We start from the raw sequence: 16,951 nt of genomic DNA, 5'->3' as shown, positions 1-16,951 counted from the left end.
ATGCAGTGCTGAGGGGTGAGCTGGGGTAGAGAAGAGTCAAGGTGCTGAGGTGTCGCAGAGTGGAGGGAGGTCTTTTGGCTGAGAGTAGAGAGACAGGATGACAAAGCAGTGTGTCGGGTTCAGGCAAGAAAATCACTCCCCTTGAAAGTAGGTGGAAAGAAAGAAAGAGGGAAAACAAGAAAGACTGGGCCCATCAGAAATGAAGTAATCAGAATGTATAAAAAACTCAAAACAGATTCAACTTTTCTTTATCCCACAGCATGCTTTTTTTCATACAGAATTAAAATACACTCGATCTCTATTTATAATTCCTTTTATAACTATATATTATAATGAAAATTGTCCAGTTAAAACACTGGATATATCATATATTTTATGATTGGGGGAAAATATAACAAATAAGTATTGTTTTAACGTTATATATCTAAAACTATATTAAATATTATAAATAGGCCCTTAGCAATATAATGTACAACTCTAAATGCAGTATGTTCAATTTGACAGATACACCTGTGAAAATATCCTCATAGGTACGATGGGAAATTACATATTTGAAGACTTCTTATATTTATGCATATGGGGGAGGGTTTATATCATCACTTTAAGCTATGCAGTTCTATTTTAATCTGTATTTCACCATACTACTTGCTTTATCCAGAAAAAAAATTCATTTTAATGGCCACAGATTAATTGTAGAAATAATGTCTTTTCCATTTATTCTATGTTTTACTATGTATAAGCTTTATATCTTTGGGCAAATTATTTAGCACTTAAGACTTTAATATTTATGTCATAAAAGTATCAATGATGTTTTGATAAGAAAAATGACTATTTAGCAATAAAGATCATTATGATCTAAGCTTTATGTATCATTTGAAGACTTACGGTATGCATTCATTTAAAAATACCCCCAAATCACCAAATAATCCCTATTCCTCTAACGAAGAATACCACTCTGATGGTATTTCTTTTCCTCTAGATTATACAGTACCAAGAAAGTAAAGAGACAGTGTGTTTGCTTGTTATTATTGTTGTCTTATTATAGTTTCCACTGTTGTATTTCCCAGTAGTAAGAGTATTAAAGTAGAACAGATGTGTTTGTGTGTAATTGAAATATAATTTACATACCATGCAATTAGCTCTTTTAAAGTATAAAATTACATGAATTTTTGTACATTAACGGAGTTGCACAACCATTATAATCAATTTTTGAACATTTTCATCACCTCCTCAGTAACTCATTAACAGTCCCTACCAGGGTCACTCTTTTTTGCCTTCAAAATTCTCAATTTAGAGTTAACTCTAAGCACACATAATCAGTTTTCCTCTCTGTTATTCTTTGCTTTATTTTCTCAATTTGGTAGATAACACAAGTGATTAGAAGCACATTTAATCCCCTATTCTCTGGCACAATACAGCTAAAGAGTTTTTAGCTACAAGTTTATAAGTAATCTAATTCTTTTGATAGCAGTAAAAGTGGCATGAAAAATACAATAACTTCCCTTTAAAATGACCCCCAAGCATCTCTGGAATGGTAGTATGAATATTTAATTTTAAAGATGAGTTTATTTAGTTAAAATAAAAAGTTAGCACTTACAGTAAATGTTATTTACTACTGAGGGTGATTTATCAACATAATTAGTAAAATGCTTGATAAAATTTTTCCTTTAAGGACACAGAGAGCTGAAATTTACTTAATATCAGAAAAAGAAAATACGTTTATATCATCTCTCAGGTCAATGGGGAAAAACTAGGGAAGACCTGCTTTCCAAGCAAAAATGACATTGTGATCTATTCATATCTCCAAATCTAAAATTTCCATTTACAATGACATAAAATCACCCGCAGGGCAGCATTCCCTGTGACCCATGGGTGTGAGACTGTCTTCCAAGTAAGGTATTTTAGATCCAAGAGGCTAAGTTTTTTCTGTCATCATATCCCTGATATATAGCTGTGTCCAGGACAGAATTCCTAACTTCACACTAAATAGCTCTGTCTCCCAAGAAGAAAGTGGTTCCTTAACAACATGTTTCTTATTGAGGAAATACAGAAAGAGTTGGGTTTCCAGAGGGGAATTGATATGTTGCATCAATATAGATGTTTTCTACTAGATAATACGCCTGGCGGTGGGTGTGGATCTTCTGATCAGATTATATTGCACAGTGTTATCTGCTGGACAGGATTCCCAGCACCATAATTAGTGCTCTGCAAAACACACAGCACACAGGAGGTGTGGAGGACTCATTACACATCCTGTTAATGGCTTAATCCAATTATTACCTGGGTTGTTTTAGAGACTGACTTACCAATTTAAAATGTATTTGGGGCTGTAAATCACATGTTAAGGACACAAATACCTGCACAAATACTGCTGCGATATGGACCTTCTTCCACATACTTAGCCACAAGACTTCATGATGGGATTATAAACACTAGCTTAGTGTGCATTACAATGCTGTTTCTCCATGGTAGGAATCTCAATTACTTTGATTCCGTATTTAGTATTAAAACTTGAGGTTTTGCACCAAGCCCCTGAAACAGATGCTGACTCCAGGGTGTAATTCTTGTCAAGGCAGCCAAGTAATGTGGCCTCCAGGACTAGACACTGCTATCACTGTGGACTATAGACTGCCAGGACTGAAAGAACTAACTTGGAAGTGGAGTTTATAGATTTTCTCTAACTGTGAGCCTTCAGCTGGTAATGCAACACTCTGGCATTCTGCTTTCAAGGTACCCTTATCCACTGACGATAGTCTATGCTTTCAAATTTTAGACTGAATGAATAATAAGACATTTTACTATGACTTTAAACTTCTCAAAATACTTTCATATATTTTATATTTTGCTTGGTTATAAAATATTTAAAATATCATCCTTTACAAAAATGTGAAGACTGTTACCTTTTAAGTCTTCCTGGAAATCACTACATTATTCACATAAACTTAAAAATAATTTTGAAAAAAAAACCACTTTATTCAAAGTTATAGCACTTTCAATTTAAAATATTCAGTTTTGAAGGAGCATCAAATTGCTTTCTGAGTGTATATTTATTATTTGATAAAACATTTAATTTCATGATTTTTGTTAATTCTGTATAAGATAAACTAAAAGACAATAGATATAGAGGAACAGACAATAAAGAGTAATAGACAAAAATGAGCACTTCACAGAAGAAATGAAAATGGCAAACGAACCTATGAAAATATACTACACTTCATTAGGCATTAAGAAAATGGAAAGTAAACTACAGTAAGATGACATTTGACAATCACCAGTTAGCTCAAAACCAAAGTGAAGGCAAAGAAGCGAATAAACAGGAATGGCAAGCATGGATGGTGAGGGTATAGCTGGGATGCCCATCTTGGGAAAAAATCTGAACTTGTCTGATAAAATTAGACACAGGAATAACCTATGACGCAGCAATTTCCATCTTCCTTACATAAGATAGAGACATATTTTTCGATACATCAAGCACAGCCGAGCTGTTCATAGCAATATTTGCAATGTTATTATTTATAATGCAAAAACTGGAAACATTCAAAGCATACATTAACAAAAAAAAACTGAAATAGTATGATATATACATATAATACAATATAACAGGAAAGATGGGACAAGACTACTTTTATCAAAAAAATGAGACTTAGAACTATAATCTAAGAAGGACAAAAAATATTTTTATAAGACTCAAAACCAAATAAATGTAAATATTTTCATAAATGCATTCATATATGGCAATGCCTTAAAAAAGAAAAAAGAAAGGATAAACATTAAATTCAAAACAGAATTATTTCTAGGGTGGTTTGAAGGGTGAGTTGCTGAGAATACACAGCTGTGTTTTTAATGTATGCTTCCAGGATTTATACATAATTTTTATATCCTTGGGTATATTATTGCATACACCATACAAAATTGTTATCTAAAAATATATTTTCTATCAAATATAATCCTCAAAATTCTAAATCCATTACTTTGCAATGTCTAACTCAAATTTTTATGTCTAATTTTATCAATGCTATTAAAGTCAAAAACATTGTCTTCTTATTTTATATTTGATAAATACTTCAGAAATGTAGTTTTTTAATTATTTAATAAACAAAAGAAAAAAGCAAATTCTTTCTGTCCTTGTCATTGAACTCCCCTTGATTGTCAGTCAAAGGATTTTGGCAAATTCTGTACATCACAGTATGTATTGAAAATGTTGAAAAGCTTATATTCATAAACTATAGTTTCATAAATTTGAGAATCTGTACAACATTACTAGCCACAATTTACAAAGATGTGGGAAACTTCTCATGACCTAGAACCCTTCCAGGGAATGTACAATAACCTCTAACTGGATTTGGAACTAATCCTTTTTCTTAGTTTTGTTTTTGTACCATTAGTACAGATGTCACTATATTTTTTTGCCAGTTTATTTAATGCTGTGTTAAAAATGAACCCAAAGACTTGAAAATTCCCCTTGTCAAAAGTTTTACAAAGTAATAAATCTTCTTTGTATTTGTCTATCTAAAACGTTACATCAAATAAGCAGAATGGAGAACTTCATAATATTCGTACTTCATTATGAATGAAATTCACTACTTGAAAACAGTTCACATATTCTCAGCATTTATTAAATTATCAACTGCATTAGATATAAAATGCTACTGATTCTGTTTTCATAGCAGGCTGTCACCTAAAGACTGTTACATTGTTACTGACAAGAAAACAATGAGGTTTCTATATCAGGATGGTTCTTCTCTCTTACATGTTATTAAGTAAAAGTATATATATTTAACATGCTAATGTTTAAATATCAAAGGAATATCGCCTTTTATAAACACATGAAGCATAAATACAGAATATGTGAGACCCACAGAGCAAGTTCTGAAAACTGCTAAACAGCCTACAGTCATGGAAAATGTTGATAATTTGGTAGAAAAAAAATTAAAAAAAGAAACTTCTAAAGCAGTATTACATAATCAGCATAACTGCTCTTTTCATAGTTTAGTTACAACCTTAATATTTTAAAAGAAATGAAAAGACAAAATAACACAACACATGCTTTTGTCCAAAAGAGTTACATTTTCACCTTTTCCCCACAAAATAATGAGTGAGATAAAGCCAATCCCCATCCCAGAACTGTGATCACGACACAGGGATAGTTTCTTCCATTACAGCATGCTGAGAGAGAGAGAAGGAAAGTGCCATAGCTTTCTATTGTTGCATAATAAATTATATCACAAGTTACTGGCTTCAAGCAACACGTATTATCTCCCAGTTTTAAAGCTCAGGAACCTGTATCTGGCTTACCTGGGGATTCTGCCTCAGTGTTTCTCAGGGACTGCAGTCAAGGTGGCCACTATGCTGCAGTCAGTCACCTGGAGGCTTATCTGGGGAAGAATCACTCCCATACTCGTGGTGGATACTCATTCTGGTTCGTTGGATTATGTTCCTTACAAGTACTTTAACAAAGAGTTTCAATTCCTTGCTAGCTGTTAGCTGAAGATAAACCCTCAGTTTCCTTCCATGCATGCCCTTCCATGGGGAAGTTCACAACATGATGGCTTCTTTCAAGTGAGATGGCAGGAGAGAGTGTAAGCAAGATGGATGTCACAGTCTTTATAAACTAATTTTGGGACTGATATCCATCACTTTTGCCATATTCTGCTTATTGGAAGCAAAGAACTGGTTTCAGCCCACATATAAGGAGAGGGAATACTACAGGGAATACCAAGAGGTGGGATTGTTGGGAGCCATTTTAATAGCCTTCAGAATAACAAATTTCTTTCTGAGTTTGAATCTATAGCTCACATTTTAAGACATGAATACTAATTTCAGAATCATCACTATGATAGAATGATAGGTAAATTTCTATAACACTTTAAGGAGGCCGTAAGCAATGTTGAAATATGCATTTGGCTAGTTGACTTTTTATGTGCTAGAGTTGAAAGTTAATAGAAGATTTGGGCCAAACATTAAGACTGAAACTGAAGTGTGATGCATGCCTGGTTGTTTTGGTCCTTACTTGACATTATGTTATAATTTAAAGCAGGTATCCATGTCATATTCCAGAATTTAGATGAAACATTTGAACATCAAATATGATATTTTGTATTTTTGGTAGATAGCATTTACATAACTAAAGAACTTTCCATTTATTTTTAGATTTTTTTAAAAGGGTTTTTATATTGCATTTGTGTTTTGAACTATCTGAAATATTTTTTATCTACCTGCAAGCATAATGACATTTTTTTCCTGTAGTTTATGAAGGTGGTAAATTATGTCAGTAGTTCTCTTTGATGTTGCAACATTTTGAATTCCCAAGACACCCACACACCCACACACCCACCCACACACACACACACACACACACACACACAAACATGCTTGAAGAAAGCATTTTAGGTCCTTAATTAAAACATATGTATTATATATCTCACATTCCATCATCTCTGTTTATCTTTACACTAATATCACCCTCTCTTCATTACTGCAGATTATAATTACCTTGAAATCAGTAAGTCTTCTCACTCTGTTCTTTTTCTAAATTGTTTTGGATAATCTAGGTTCTCCTATGCATTTACATACAAATTTTAGACCATGCTTCTAAATTTCTGGGAAAAAAAAAAAACACTTCAGAAGTTTTGACTTGGATTGCATTAAATCTTTACACAATAATTTAGAGACAATTACACATTAATAATATTGAGTTTTTTGGTCAATGAATATAGTAAATCTCTCAACTTATTTGGTTTTTCTTTAATCCTGCTCAGAAATGTTTAGAAATGTTCAGTATACAGGTCTGATACATATTTTTTTCTTTTTTTCTAAGTATTTTGTGTATGTATGTTTTATTTTGGATGCTATATTTTTGGATGATTATAAATTATATTGTTTTATAATTTCAAATCCCCATGTTTGTTGGTGATATAAGAAAGAAAATGAATTTTCTATTGATTTTTATTTCCCAAACTTGTTAACTTTGTGCATTAGTATTACTTATTTTAAGTAGAGTCTTTATGATTTTCTCCCTAGATTATTATATCCTCTCCCAATAAAGACAATTTTACTTCTTTTTCAAGACTGTTAAAGAAGTAAGGAAGTTTTATTGTTATAACATGCTACCTGGTAACACAGTATTAGAAGAAAATATGCACAGCTCTCACTTGGCTTTAATTATATCGAGGTACTTGATACCTATTAAAAAGAAACTCTTAATTATGAATAACCAGATTGATTTAGGACAAATTTTGTTATGAATTATCTTTCCCCTTTCCTAGAGGAATCGTATTTTATTGAGAGAATTTTCTTCCAGTTCTCTTTTAGGATTAAAGAGCCCTTCCAGTCTAATCCAATCATCTGTTTTTAACACTAGCTTTTATTAATTAACTGCATAGTGCTCTGTGTGCTTGTGTGATACGTACAATTATGCAACTAAAAAGTAACAGTGTATATGTAATTCCAAAGTTAGAGGATTCTTTCTTAGGGCTGTTTTCATTCTTTGAATAATTTTGGTGCAAGTAGAGTTCCCTGTATTATCCCATAGCTTCCCTAAAATGATTGTTCCACTAAATTGGTTCCTGCCATTGCAGCAGTGCTCAAGTTGTCTCCTCGGTTTTATCAAATTCTCCACAATTGGAAATAAGAAGGACTTGAAACATAACAGAAAACCTGAATCTAAAAGTTTTGGGCTCACACATTTTGTTACCAACAGTGGAAGTGCTAATTAGGAGTCCAGGCTTAAATTTTTAAAATTCAATTTGTTTGTTTGCATAAGCAAAGATGTAGGAAGCATGCTACAATCTATCTCTCCTGCTTATCCTGTCTAAAAAGTCTGTAGAAAACAAAGAAAGCAACTATGTAAGGCATCCAAAAAGCAAAAAGGAAGGAAGGGTTGCAGAGGGAAGTTAAACCTGGATATGCAACAGGGAAGGGGGATGAGTTTCCTAATTTCCTCCTCTTTTCTCTTGAAGATTGGACCCAAAGTTAGATAGACCTCAGTTAAAAAGTTTCGCCATGGTGGTCTTGGCACAGGCAGCTAAAGCTTAAAGCAAACAAAATAAACAAACAAACAAAACCCCCCAGAAACCTGTTTTAGGGCCAAAGGACCAGGAAAACAGTTTTCAGCCAGAAATTATGGAAACCTTAGAGAGAGAAGAGCTAGGGGATATCTCCTTTTTCTGTAAACGGGTGTAGAGACCTGCACAAATCCCTGGGTTACCTCTGTGCTGCAGGTGAAAAGGACACACCAGAAACAACAAAGCAAAGTTGGAGAGAACTGAGTCTGAGTTTACATTTCCACCAAACTGTCAAAATTTTATACATGCATTGGGAAGACACAAAGAAGTATAGCAAAAGCTTTGGGAAATGGACTAAAATTTAAGGAATCACTTCAGATTCAGACTAACCCCTAAATGTTAATATATGAAGGAAAGGCCCAAACATAGAACAAGATTTTTGACAGCTGAACTGATGTTGGGACTACTGACCATGGGAATTTGTGGCCTGAACCTAACTGTGGTGAATACCTGCTGAAACAAACACTTCAGTGTTATCAAGTTCAGACTGTTGACAAACTAAAGCTTGTAGACCAAGTCCAGCTCCTGACTATTCTGGCAAATAGGTTTATTGAACCATGATGACACATTTTCATTAATATATTACTGTGGCTATTTTTGAAGTACAATGGCAGAGTTGACTTGTCACAATAGATACCACATTGTATGTAAAATTTAAAATATTTACTATCAATTCCATTTACAAAGATGTTTGTTTACCTCTGCTCTAGGGTATTTTAATAAGATCAAAACTCTACACATTAATATTCAAACTCTTCAGTATAAAAGCCAGAATGAGTCAATTTACTAACAACCAGGAAAATGACACTCATTCTCAAGGGAGAAGGCAATCAACAGTTGCCAGTCCAAAATGATCTAGATATTGGATTTATCAAATTAAGACATTAAAGTGCCTGTTATAACTATGCTCAGTGATGTAAAGGTAACTACACTTGAAACAAATGAAAAGATTAAAGTTTTCAACAAATTAAGCAAAAAAAAAGAATCACATGGAAATTTTAGAAATGAAAAAGATCCGAAATAAAACTTCAGAGCATGGTCTGAAGAGCAAAATAAAGACGATGGAAGAAAAAGTCAGTGAACCTGAAGTGAGTTTATGTCAAATGATCAACTATGGAATAAAAAGATCAAAGAAAAGGAAAAACTAAAGAAGTAAAGAATCTCAGACAGAGATCAGTGGTACAATAAAACAAAAAGGGGGATCAACCATTCATGTCTATGAAGTTGCAGAAGAAAAGAAGAAAGATTAAAAAAATACATTGAAAAATGTATGCAAAAAAACTACACAAAGAAATAATGGTTTAATAGCCACAAAAATTGGTGAATATGCACATTTACGAATTTAAGAAGTTCAGTTAATCTAAAACAGACTATATTTAAAGAAAGCTATGCCCAAATACATAATAATCAAACTTCTGGAAACAAAGATAATTAAAAATCTAGACAGTAAAGAAAAATTACATATTATGCACAAGGAATGATTACTTGAATACTGTGGACTTTTCATGAGAAACCATGGAGACCTGAAGAGAGGACAACAGCATCTTTAAAAGTGCTGAAAGAAAAACAAAACAAAACTCGCCAGTCCAGAATAATATATCCAGAAAATAAATTACCAGATGAAGAAAAATTAAAAGAATGTGTCACCACCAGACCTGCATATATATATATATATATATATATATATATATATATATACACACACACACACACACACACACACACACACACACACACACACATATGTATATATATGTATATTGGTATGAAGGGGAATGTCACCATAAACAAAGTTTGAAAATCAGAAGGAAGAGCAAGAGAAATGTAACACTCTGAGTAAATATAAAAGAGTCTTTCTCCTTGTAAGTTTAAAAAATAATCTTTCACTTTTGAAAGCAAAAATATTGTCTGAGGTGCTTTTTAGTGTTTGTAGAATTAATACACATGTCAACTATGCAAGGTGGGAATAAAAGGATCTATATGGTTGTAAGACTTCAATATTTCAGTTGAAGTGGGAAAGTAATTTTAAGTAAAATGATGAAAATAAAAGTTACAGCATATCTGATGAGTTTTTAAAATCAGTGGATATAATACACTGTGTAATTATAACACATCACTCAAGGGTGAATGGGAAATTGGAGGAAGGGACTTAATTATTGTAACATTTCTGCATTTACTCAGAAGTGGTAACATATAACACTAGTGGATATTAAAGTCTTGGCAATATATAATCTCTGTGGAGCAACACTAAGAAGATAATGTGAAAAAGATGTAGCCATGAAATAAAAACTATAGAGAAACAAAAAAGAGATACTGAATATATATAAATGATACAAAAGACACAGTGAAAAAATAGGTTAACCCAAAAATAAATTATAAAATGATAGAAGTATATAAAATTATATTAATAATCATATTATATGCAACTGGGGGGAAAAGACTTAACCATATGCTCTCTGTAAGAAACCACTTAAGGATATGAAGACAACAAGTAAAGTAAGAGGTTGGGAAAAGGTATACCACAAAACACAAATCAATAAATGCTAGAAAAGATGAACGCTTCTGGCCAAGAGCAGTGACCAAATTTAATCTCCTTCTTGAAAAAAATTATAGAAAAAAAATGAAACAACGGTTTTCAAGACCAGGATACCAAACAATAAAGGATAGTATTCTTAGACATGAGGCAACACATGAACTGAGCCCTATGACTACTCCAGCTTAGTGTCTTGTCCTACTCTTCTCTGGCTATTAAATACCACAGACTGGGTGGTTGAAACAACAGAAATTTATTTCTCACCGTTATGGAGACTGGAAAGTTCAAGATCAAGGTGCTGACCAATTTGATTTTTGGTGAGAGCTCTCCGTGGCTTACAGCCGGCTACCTGCTCACTGTGTTCTCACATTGGGGAGAGAGAGCTCTGGTATTTCTACCTCTTCTTATAAGGGTACTAGCTCTATCAGCACACCCTTATTAGAGCACACCTTTATGGCCTCATGTAACCTTTATCACCCCTGATAGGCTCTATCTCCAAACATAATAACACTTGGGATTAGGGATTTAACATATAAATTTTGGAGAGACACAAACATTCTGTCCATTATGTATCTTTATAGAGTTCTGGTGTAGAAGGAGAAAACTATGTGCAGCGTGGCAGTTGAGATGGAGCAGACAGTTGGCAAGATCAATGTGACTAGTATTTATGAGACATGGTACTGAACTATCCAGTAGAAGACTATCCAGAGAAACTATCCAGAGGACTATCCAGAGAAAAACTCGAAATATGCAGAGGTCCCCTTCAGGTGCTTGACAAAGTAGTAATTGTGGCAAGTGTCCTCAAGTTACCCAAGACTGAAGACAGAATCTCCTGAAGGGAATAGAGGGAAGAGTGCCTGGAATCCACACAAGGCTGAAAATAGTGCCCATTCCCACCAGCCAGACTGAAAAAATCTCATAATTCAAGGGGCACTGAGTACAGTTTTCAGAAAGGTCTTGGTAGTAGGTAATGATCAGCCTAAGAGTAAAAGTTACTCTGATCTAGTCTAACTGATCTTAATAGCAATACACAGTGGGTTCAAACTGGTTCCAAGTAAGTTGAAAATCACTGACCTAGGTAATTCTTGAAAACACCCTAGCCAGGCACCAAAATTTCACTTGGACCTCAGTTTTCAAATAATGCACTTTTCAGGGTACCTGGGTGGCTCAGTCAGTTAAGCGTCCAGCTTTGGCCTCAGGTCATGATCTCCTGATCTGTGGGTTCAGGCCCTGCATCAGGCTCTGTGCTGACAGCCCAGAGCCTGGAACCTGCTTCAGATTCTCTCTCTCTCTCTGCCCCTCCCCCACTCATTTTCTGTTTCTCTCTCTCTCAAAAATAAATAAACGTTTTAAAAACTTTTTTAAAAATTTACTTTCCTAGCATAACTTGATTCCACAAAGTATAAAGCTAGGAAGCTGTTAAAAAAAAAAACATATATATTTTTTTCATTTCTACAGAACTTTAGAAATATTAATTAGTCATAAAATAGCATCAATGGTTGATCTCATTATTTAATGACCACACAGATCATTCAAACTTTAGGTTTCTTAACATCTATGTCTGATTATCTTAATGGAATAGAAAAGATTTCAGAATATGCTTTTATGTCTGATTGATTATATTTAAAAGTATTGCATCAAATATTTTTTTTCAAAGAGAAGCTTTGCTAAAGTGATCTAATTATATATTAGGAAATTAAGCCATTCTATGTAATTTAATAGCTTAATCCAAAATTTTAAAGAGGATCCAAATGGAATAGTATCTCATTCATAAGTTCAGCATACAAACCAACCAGAGATTTCCACAATTAAGATGATGAAAAATTAAAATGTGACTAATTACTTCTATGTACCGTGCCTAATGAGCATAAACAGTTTCAAGATATATTATCTCCAAACTGATATTTTCCTCAGAAATAATTTAGATAAGGCAGCATTTCAGGGCTCAAAGTAATAATTGATTTTTGCATCTAGTCAGAAAAAAATTAAAGTCAATGATTCTTGTTAAACTCTTATCTATGCTTCCTAATGGCAACCCCTTAATTTTACGTTTTAAGAAAACATTAGCACATGTAGTCATGCTATAAAGAATGCTTAAATCGCAGTACAAAAGCAAAGATAAAATTAAATTTCTAAAATCAATGTTTAAGAGGGAAGGCTTCAGTTATTTGAAATCATATAAACATAACAGTTTTTCTTAAAATTGCTGAATTAAATATAATTATAGAGTTAAATTAGGATAAATTTTTACTGGTAATTTTCCTTTTACCTTACCAAGGAGATATACTCCTCATTTTATACAGATTATAGTTTCAGCCTGTTAGAACTCATGAAAGTAGTGAAAAAGAACATATAATGTATGTGTCTAGGTTTATTCTTATTGGAATATCTTTTTCTCATGGTTTCAAGAAATAACTTTCAGCTTTGTTTCTTTTGCAGAGCAAATAGGACTTGCAGAATCTGTTTTGCCATCTGCAAAACATGGTCATTCGGATAAAAAAAAAATCATAGAATTCCTCCTAACCACGATCCAGTGTTCTTCTCAGATGTATTAATGAAGAAATGCTGTTAGAAGTAACACAAAGAAATCAAATAAATTTAACTAGTAAAAAAATTAACAATTTTTTAAAAAATATCTAGAACAGGTTCCAGGATTGCCTGAATTGAGTGATTCAAATAAAATATGTATTTGTTTTCTCTGACACTCTGTTTCTCTTTTCTGTTTGTGAGTTGACTTATTACTCCTAGTTCTTTTATATGAATTGTACATAACTGCCCCCATCCATTATGAGTATGGATTCATCCTCATAACTCTTAATTCAAGAAAAAAGAGTGTATGCTTCTTGTTAATTTGGAAAATTCAGTAGAAGACTGATTTCTCTGGCTTAATTTGGCTTGTGTCAAATCCTAAGTGTTTGCAACATTAATGTATATAGAGGGATAGGCTTCAATTGGCTTATCTTGCACCATGTGCTTTCCTCTGGGGCAAAGAGAACAGTAGCCTGTCCTATGTTAGATTTTTTGTTGTTGTTACTTGAGGCTGTTAGGAGGGGCACAAAGAGGATAATTTGATGTTATTTTAAAAATTGAGTGTTCAATTAATCAATGATTTAACAAACACAACTCTTGTTTTTACGTTAAGTTTTTACATTCAAAATACAGATATTTTAAATTTCAGTTAGTTAAGTTAGTTTTAACAATCACTATTAAGGATGGTTTCATAACTTAGATAAAAGCACTCCTTTAATTATTTAAACTACATTTTTAGATTTATACATTTGAGTATCATTTTAAGCATTTTGAACCTCTGATACAACAAACTTACCAAAGAGTTAATTAGAGCAATCAAATATCTGTGATAAATGTATTTGTTTCCTGTAGATCCTTTAATAATTACCACAAACAAGGTGACATAAAATCAAGTGTTCTATTGGACAATCTGTTCGCGATCTCTTGTAACTTCTGGCTGCTGCAAATATAATTTGGCTTGTGGTAGCATAACTCCAACATTTGCTTTCCTTCACATGCCCTTCACTGTGTGTATAGACCTATCTCAAAACTCCATTTTTTTTTTTTTTTTGCCTATGGAAGTAAAAAGCATGAAGAACCCAAAGCAGCTGGGTGGTTTAACTTCTAGTATGATGGGATCGTTGTTGTGTGTCCTTATGGAAGCATTCCTTCCTTTGGAACTAGGACCTCTAGACAAATAGAGCTTAATGTCATAGAGAAATGAAACAAAAATTTTGCTAGTGGATCACTGGGGCAATAGAGCACGGTTCCACTCCATTTTATACTCCTTAATTCCTAGAAACATAAATCCTGGCTATGGGAGAAATCCCGCCATGTATTGGATACTGACTTATTGGATATAGCCTCCTGGAGAACACTGTCCCTGACCTGCAAATATTGCCACCTAACCTAGGTAGTACTGTAACTGAGTCTTCAAAAGGCTGTTCTACCAAGCCAGCTCTTCCAGGAAGACAGGGAACACGGTATGACCAGTGAATTCCAAGAACATGGGCCCACTGCCACACTTGATTTGTGGTGAAGTGAGTTCCTTGATCGGAACTAATATGTGGAGTACCATAACCATGAATAATTCTCTAAGTTCACAGATGGCAGTTCTGACAAAAGGATTTCATGAAGAAAAAGCAAATCCATACTTGGACTATTCCATTAAGAACAAAGGGCTGACCCCTCTATGATGGAAGCAGTCCAATATAATCGACCTATGACCAGAGAGCTGATTTATTACCCTGGAGAACAATGCCATGTTAGGAAATCATTGTTGATTTCTGCTGTTGACAGACTGGGCAGTCAGCAGTTGCTCTAGCCAGGTCAGTCCTGGTGAGTGGAAATTAATGTTGCTGAACCCATGGAAAATCTTGATCCTTGTCATTATGGCTACTTTAGTCATGAACTCATTGAGCAATGACAAGAATGGCTTGGGAAGGAGGCTGACTGGTATCCACAGAATGTGTCATCCTATAAACTTGACCACTAAAATATTCCTCTTCTGAGATCACTCTTTGGTGAGCATTTATTTTTTTACAAAATTTTTTAATGTTTTATTTATTTTTAAGACAGAGAGACAGAGGAGTGGGGAGGGGCAGAGAGAGAGGGAGACACAGAATCCAAAGCTGGCTCCAGGCTCTGAGCTGTCAGCACAGAGCCCAACACGGGGCTTGAACTCACGAACTGTAAGATCATGACCTGAGCCAAAGTTGGACGCTTAACCAACTGAGCCACCCAGGCACCCCTCTTTGGTGAGCATTTATATACAACACAAATATCTTTATGTTTTTGCCCATTCAGAGAGGTCTATACACAAATTCTTCCCTAAATTTCCTTGTAAGCAATTTTCCTATTATATTCCTTATCACCAATTTTCCAATTATATTCCTTCCAAGTTCTTGATCAGCCAGCTAAACTGTTTGTTACAGCTTATATATCAGCTTATAAATCTATATTAGTCAGGGTTCTCCAGAGAAACAGAAACAGGATGGGATGATAGATAGATAGATAGATAGATAGATAGATAGACAGATAGATAGATAGATAGAAATAGATAGATAGATAGATAGATAGATAGATAGATGATTGACAGGTAATTCTATATGTCAGTCTAATTGGGCTACCGGTGGCCAAATAGATGGTAAGGCATTTTTTCTTGTGTCTGAGAGTGTTTCTGGAAAAGATAAGCTTTTGAATTGTTAGACCAAGTAGAGAAGAACAGCCTCACCAATGCAAGTGGGCATCATCCAATGCTCTTGGACATCAAAACTCCTAATTCTTGGACATTTGGACTTGAACCAGGAATTGAATTATTGCCCTCCCAACACACACACAATTTTTGGAACTTTGGACTAAAAAAGGGACTTATACCATTGGCTCTTGACTTAGACTGAATTTACACTACCAGTTTTCCTGTTTCTGCAGCTTGCAGATGGCAAATTGTGGGACTTCTCAGCCTTCATAACTGCATGAGCCAATTCCTATAACAAATCTCTTCAGATATATCATATTGGTTCTGTTTCTCTAGCGAACCCTGACTAAAACAGATTTACATATAGAAAGAGTTTTATTATAAGAATTTGGCTCACATGATTTTGGAGGCTGAGAAATCCCCAAATCTGTAACTGGCCAGTTGGAAACCTTGGAGAGTCGATGTGAATAGTTCCAGTCCAAGTCCAAAGGCTTGAGAACCATGAGAATTGCAGTCTAAAAGCAAGCAGGTTCACAACCCAAGACGAGCTGATGTTTCTTTCAGTTCAGGTTCAAAGGCCAAGTAAGACCAATGTCCTAGCTCAAAGTACTCAGGTAGGAAGAGTCTTTTCTTATTCTCAGGAGGGTCAACCTTTTTGTCTATCCAACACGTCAACTGATTGGATGAGGGCCACTCACATGAAGGAGGGCAATCTTCTTTACGCAGTCTGCTGATTCAAATGTTAAGTTTCATCTAAAAACAGCCTCACAGACATATCTAGAATATTAGTCACATTGCTGCTGCATAACTTAACACTCATATCTCAGGGGCTAAAATCATGTATTTTCTTTCTTACATACGTACAGACTGGTTGGGGACGGGGGACATTATTTCAGGCATGGGTTAACAAATCAAACATTCTGGGACTAAAAATTAGCATGCTCTTTTCATAGCTCAAAGAAGCACAAGAAGCCAAGCCAAACTATGCGAAACATTACAGCCTCTGTCTATGTCATATCCTTCAGCACTCTATTTTTGAAAACATTTAATATCAGTAAGAGAGGAGTTATCTTGCAAATGATATGGTTATGTAAATCTATTACAGAAAATGAATAAAAAGGAGTAACAATAAGCAATAATATAACAGAT

Source organism: Acinonyx jubatus, chromosome F2 (genome assembly GCF_027475565.1).
Source record: "Acinonyx jubatus isolate Ajub_Pintada_27869175 chromosome F2, VMU_Ajub_asm_v1.0, whole genome shotgun sequence".
Classification (NCBI taxonomy): Eukaryota; Metazoa; Chordata; class Mammalia; order Carnivora; family Felidae; genus Acinonyx; species Acinonyx jubatus.
Note: the sequence above shows the minus strand (reverse complement) of the source record.